The sequence below is a fragment of the Mus caroli genome, chromosome 12 (genome assembly GCF_900094665.2).
Source record: "Mus caroli chromosome 12, CAROLI_EIJ_v1.1, whole genome shotgun sequence".
NCBI classification, from domain to species: domain Eukaryota; kingdom Metazoa; phylum Chordata; class Mammalia; order Rodentia; family Muridae; genus Mus; species Mus caroli.
The window spans coordinates 105,737,001-105,743,164 of NC_034581.1; positions in this window are offsets into that span (position 1 = coordinate 105,737,001).

Consider the following 6,164-nt stretch of genomic DNA (forward strand, 5'->3'; position numbering starts at 1 on the left):
TCTCTCTCTCTCTCTCTCTCTCTCTCTCTCTCTCTGTCTGTCTTTCTTTCTTTCTTTCTTAAGATTTTGCTTTTATTATGTGTGTGTTTGTGCAAGTGTGTGAAATATGTTTATGGGTGACTGTGAAGGTCCGAGAGGGCATAGGTTGGAGTCCTTGGCATTGGGGTTATAGGCAGTTATGAGCCATCCTGTGGGTGCTGGCGACCAGACACAGGTCCTCTGTAAGGACAGGAAGTCGCACCTGTTCAGCCCTTTCTTCCAGGGTGCCTGTGCAGTGCAGCTTTTGCTATGTGGATTCTGCAGCACCAACCACTTGTTGTTTTCCTGAGACAAAAATCTCACTCTTTAGTCCTGACTGGCCTGGAAATTGCTATGTAGACCAGGTTAACCTCAAACATAAAGATCACATCCTGTGTGTGCTTTTCATGTTTTAGAATTAAAAGTGTGTGCTGCTATGTCCAGCCTGAAATTTGTAATTTTATGATTTTTTAAAAAGAAAAATAACAAACAAACAATTTTCTATGTTATGTGTATGTGTGAATGCCTGTATGTTCATTTATATGAGTAGCCTGTGTGTGGAAGCCAGAGGAGGGTGTTTGATCTTCTGGAACTAGAATTACAGGTAGCTGTGACCTATCTGATGTGGGTCCTGGGAACTGAACCCTGGTCCCCTGCAAGATGGTCAAGTGTTTTGAACCTTGAGCCATTGCTGCAGTTCCTTCTGAATTCATCTTGAAAGTTATCAGAAATCGTCCCGAGAGTCCCGAGAATATCTGTGAAGTTTCCAGAACCTGGTAGCAAACTTCTCAGAACGGCAGTAACAGGCTGCTTAGAAACGCTACAGTAGGAGGTGTGAGGTTTGTCATTGACAAGGGAATGGTTTGATGGTGGTTTTAGTGAGTGTGCCTGAGAATGGCTGGGCCCCAATGTAAAGTTGAAAGGTCCTGGCAGAATGTAAAAGGACACAGAAGCCCTGAAATTGGCAAGATAGATGTCAGTGTTAGCAGAACTAGCTTCACTGATTTAGAAAAATAGAGGTGCACAATGCTCTGGCCACTCCTTGAACCTGTGTGTCTGCCAATGTTCTGACCAGGTGTGTGCCCATTGCTGCACCTTCATTAGACTCTTTCCTTGTACCCCTCCCATACCCATTTCTTGAGAATAGACATTGTTTAGATCTGGAAATCCCCTACTCTCCCCCTTCTCCTTCCCCCCCGCCCCGGAGGGCCTATAAAAAGCGGGACCTCTTTCCCCTCGAGGTCAACTCCTCTACCCCTGCATGGGATATGAGTCGTCCCCAGAGCTCTGGCTTTCCCCAAATAAAGCCTCATGTGGTTTGCAACAAGCTTGGTCTGTCGTGAGTTCTTGGGTGTCCGCTATTGTCCTGAGGCCTGAGCGAGGGGCTCCTTTCGGAGTCTTTCAAAGTTAGCATCTAGTGACCGAGTCTCTCGGAAAGTGGCCTGGCTTCAGATCTCACGGCTCACACTAGATGTATCAGGTAATATCCACAGAGGTTTTCCAAAGAACAGTGGTTGGCCTGGAAGAGCCGCAGGGAGGCCAGAGCTCACAGGCCTATTCAAAAGCTTTAAGCAAAGGGAAGGTTTTAAAAGCAGCATTTAAAAAAGAAAATCCCTGGTTGGAAGACTTCACAGGGACAGGAGCTGACGTTGGTTGGTGGCTGGGCAAACATTGTTGCAGAAGTGGACTGGAGTGGCCTTGCGGGAGGCTGTGTTCTGAAGTTCTTGATGTTGTTACTAGGCACACTGTACACGCGTGGGCTCTCCTCCTCCATAACTCTTTTTTAAAGATTTATTTATTTATTTATTTTATGTATACGAGTATATCTGTAGCTGTGCTGATGGTTGTGAGCCGTTGTGGTTGATCCAGTCTGCCCCACTCACTCTGGCCCTGCTGGCTCCGTGGCTTAAAGAGTTATTTATTTATTATATGTAAGTTCACTGTAGCTGACTTCAGACACACCATAAGAGGGCGTCAGATCTCATTACGGATGGTTGTGAGCCACCATGTGGTTGCTGGGATTTGAACTCAGTACCTTCGGAAGAGCAGTCAGTGCTCTTAACCACTGAGCCATCTTTCCAGCCCCCCTCCATAATTCTTATTCTTGTTTTTATGGTGGTTCTGTCTCCCAGACAGACTCCATCTTGCTTTTGGCTTTTGACAGTTGTTACAGCCATCGCTGCAGGGCAAACTGCACGGAGTGGCGGAGGGTGTCCCAGGATGGGCCAGTGACAGCATCACAGTGGCAGAAAAATACAACACTGCGGTGACCGTCTGTCTTCAGAGGCTTCTGGGAAGCCGCTGTTCCCATGGCAGGCTGGCCCCACCGGGATCTCAGGTGAATGAGAGGCCGGTGGCACTTTCTGTGGCCCTCTTGTGCCCATGGCTCGTCATATACTATGCCAAGTGTGTCCCAGTGATTTGAGCGTTTCTCAGCCAAAGTGGCCAGTTTACGGCCATTCCTTTCTCAATCCTCAAGCCTACCTTGTGCGGTCAGGGGTAGGTCACCTCCCCCATACACCATACACCACCATCAGCACCACTACCACAGACACACACACACACATCACACCACTACGACCCCCACCCCCACCCCCATACTACCATCACCCCAGCCCTGTGCTCCTAACGCTCTGCCACTCCCATCACAGCTCTGAAGGACCTTCTATGTCTGAAGCAGCCCACGCTGCCCCTATCTAAGCCCCTCTAGGGCACGGTGGAGGACTGCTCAGTGCTCCCCAGGAGGTTGTAGTTGATTTACCAAAGAAATGGGAGGGGATCCTGTGAACCCCTATGGGTAAGTTGCTGCAGCTAAAACCACATGGCTTGGCTGCTGCTGTCAGAGGCCCCAGTGAGGCCTGGGTCTGCGGGGCTGTGCTGAGCTGCAGCTGGTCTCAAAAGCTGACTTCCTGGTTCCACCCTGCCCATTACTCTGTGTGTGTGTGTGTGTGTGTGTGTGTCTGTCTGTCTGTCTGTCTGTCTGTCTAAACAGGACCATCAGGAGGAAAGGGAGGACCCAGGGGCCATATAAAATACCCAAGGAGCAGGCTGCTGTTAGGGTCAAAAGCTGATTTCCTGGCTCTAACCCTGACTATCCGTGGCTTGGAGTGTGTGTGTGTGTGTGTGTGTGTGTGTGTGTGCGCGCGCGCGCGCGCGAGTGCCTGAATGTGTCTAAATAGGACCAATAAGAGGAAAGGGTGGACTCAGAGCCTATAAAATGCCCAAGCCTGCCCGTGGGCCTCACCTACTCTGAATGGATGAATCTATTACTTTTTCCTCAGCTTGGCTTTGGCCTTGGCTTTGGTCTTTTGTGGATGTTTGATATTTATTTATTTATTTATTTATTTAGTCCCAGCAAGGAATGAACCCAGAGATCCCCTCGGTACCAGCCTGCACCCCTATTAGATTCCTCAGGGTTAGATTCCTGGCTCTGAGGCACAATCTACTCAAGCTTGTACAGCAGACCGTAGATCCTGGAGAAGGCCCAGGAGGTGGCTGTGACCCCCAGGCATTTCGAGGACCCTTTCCGAGGACCTCCTGCATCAAGACTAGCACGGTGAGAACTCTTGTTAGCTCTCACCTCCACCAGGAGGAAGAAGAGTCGGGGCTTGCCTCTGAGATGGGAGGGGCTTTGGCCTTTTTTGGCTGGAAGGATCCTTTCATGGATCAAGGACCAGGGAGGAGGCAGCCATTCCTAAACCAAGGGATGGCCAACCAGGGGCTGATGTCTCCCTGTGGAGAAGGGGAGGAGACAGCAGACACCCACTTGGTACACGTGGGCAAGGTGCATGGGAAAGGTGGGGACGCTCAGGGACATCACAGGCCACGCCTCTTCCTCAGCCCACCCTGCTCCTGGGCCTGTGACCTGTGACTAGCTAGGGGCAAGCACCCGGGGGTGGGCTGCCTTGGGGGAGGGGAGATCCACTCAGCTTTCCCTACGGTTTCTTGAGCATGCAGGCAAGATTGGACCTCTTGACGTGTTCCCAAAAGAGAGGAGAAAAAAGTGATCCCTGGTTTGCATTGCGTTTGAGGTGGGGCATGCCCCAAATTCAAGGCTGCTCTGTGTGAGCTGGGAGGAAGGCTCCTTAAAGCAAAGCTTTGCTGGGAACAGGCACGGCTCACAGGCTCTGACTGCTTCTCTGGAACTCATGGCTGCTGGAAACTTGTCCTCTCCCCACCTTGGAGCTCTCCCCAGGTAAGAATGATGTGTGTCCGCTAAGGTAGCGGTCTGGGGTGGCATAGACAGCTAGACTGTCTGGGGTTGACAGCTATGACTTTGCAAATGCTCCATCTATACTGTCCCTTCTCCAGCACACGCTGTGTCTCCATTGTGTGTGTGTGTGTGTGTGTGTGTGTGTGTTCTTCGGGCCTTGCAGAGGACACTGGACTCTGGGGAAGAATATGGCAGAAACGCTTGGCTGTGGGGCTGCATGTGGGGCTGTGCGTGGGCTCGGCAGTAGGTAGTAGGCTTGCCTCAGCACACGAGAAGTTCAGGCTCCATTCTCAGCACTGCAAGTCAGTCCGCAGAGAAAATATCGTTCTAGCCTCCAAAGGGGGTTGAGGGCTTTCCCAGCCTGTTCCTCTAAGATGGACTGGGAGGCTCCTGTGAATTCCCAAGGGCCCAGGGCCAGGAAGCTGCTGTCAGTAACACCGGGAGGCAAAGGAGGCTCTGCCTGCCAGGGTGGGCAGCTAGAGGCCCGGCCCCGCTGGGTCTGGGCAGCAGCTCTTTCTGCCCGCTATCCAAGCTCAGCTTTCTCTAATTGAGGAGGAATCTTCGTTCCCTTCGCGCTGCCTGCTTGGGGTGCTGGCCCATGCCCACTCCTGTTTCTGGTTTCCAGTTGCTGTGGTGTGTCCAGGCTAAGGAAAAAGCACTCAGAATTCTCTCGATTATGGGTCTGTGCACTGAATTATTTACTAAGTGCTTATCGAGCTCACAGATCACACACTTGAAAGGGGTGTGTGAAGGGGTGTGTGAAGGGGTGTGTGAAGGGGGTGTGAAAGGGGGGTGTGAAGGGGGTGTGAAAGGGGGATGTGAAGGGGGTGAAGGGGTGTGTGAAGGGGGTGTGAAAGGGGGGATGTGAAGGGGGGTGAAGGCCATGTTTACTCCAGGGATTCAGGTGAATGGTGGTTAAGTCACTAACTTTATAGTCATACCAGACAAAACTTACAAATTGTCTTCCTCTCCTTTCCTTCTCTTTAACTAAAAAAAATTATTTTTAGAGATAATTGTATTATTTTACCCTTTCCTGTCTTCCCTCAAACCCCCATCCCTCCCCTTTTCAAATTCATAGCCTCTTTTTAATTATTTTTGCACATATATGTGTGGCGTTGTGTGTGTCTATGAGCACATTCCTAAATACATAAATACAGCCTGCTCAGTCTTTATAGTGATATTTGCATATGTGGTATGCTCTTCTCTGTGAGGGCTATGTCTCCCTCCTACAGTCAGCAAACCATAGTTCCCATAGGACTTTGTCTAGGAGTGAGGCTTTTTTTTTTTAATGTCTTTATTTATTTATTATAGGTAAGTACACTGTGGCTGTCTTCAGAGACACCAGAAGAGGGCACGAGATCTCACTGCAGATGGTTGTGAACCACCATGTGGTTGCTGGGATTTGAACTCGGGATCTTCAGAAGAGCAGTCAGTGCTCTTAACCACTGAGCCATCTCTCTTGAGCTCCCAAACACGCCCCCATGCACACACACACACACCCATTAACATGTCTATTGGTGGAGATCATTACAGAAAACCACAGCCAATCAAATTGCAGAATTATGGAACCAAGGCCAACTGACAAGTCTACGACACAACTCCTGTACCCAAGGCTCAGGAATCACTGGGAAAGATGGGAAGGTTCGGGGAGTTGGCTGTGAGATTGTGTTCCCAAGAAATGCCGGAAGCTGCACTGACAGAGTCTCACCAACATGGCTGCCTAACAGGGACCACTCCCGCTCCTTTCATGGTAGATGATGAGAAACAAGGAGACACAGGTCCATGGTGGTAAAGTTTCCAGAAGACCCTCTGGAGAAGGAGACAATATGCTCCTTTTGCGTACAAGTGGATGACCCACTAGCTTTAGAAGGGAACAATTGATATTTTTTTTTTTTTTTTTTTTTTTTTTTTTTTTTTTTTTTTTTTTTTTTTT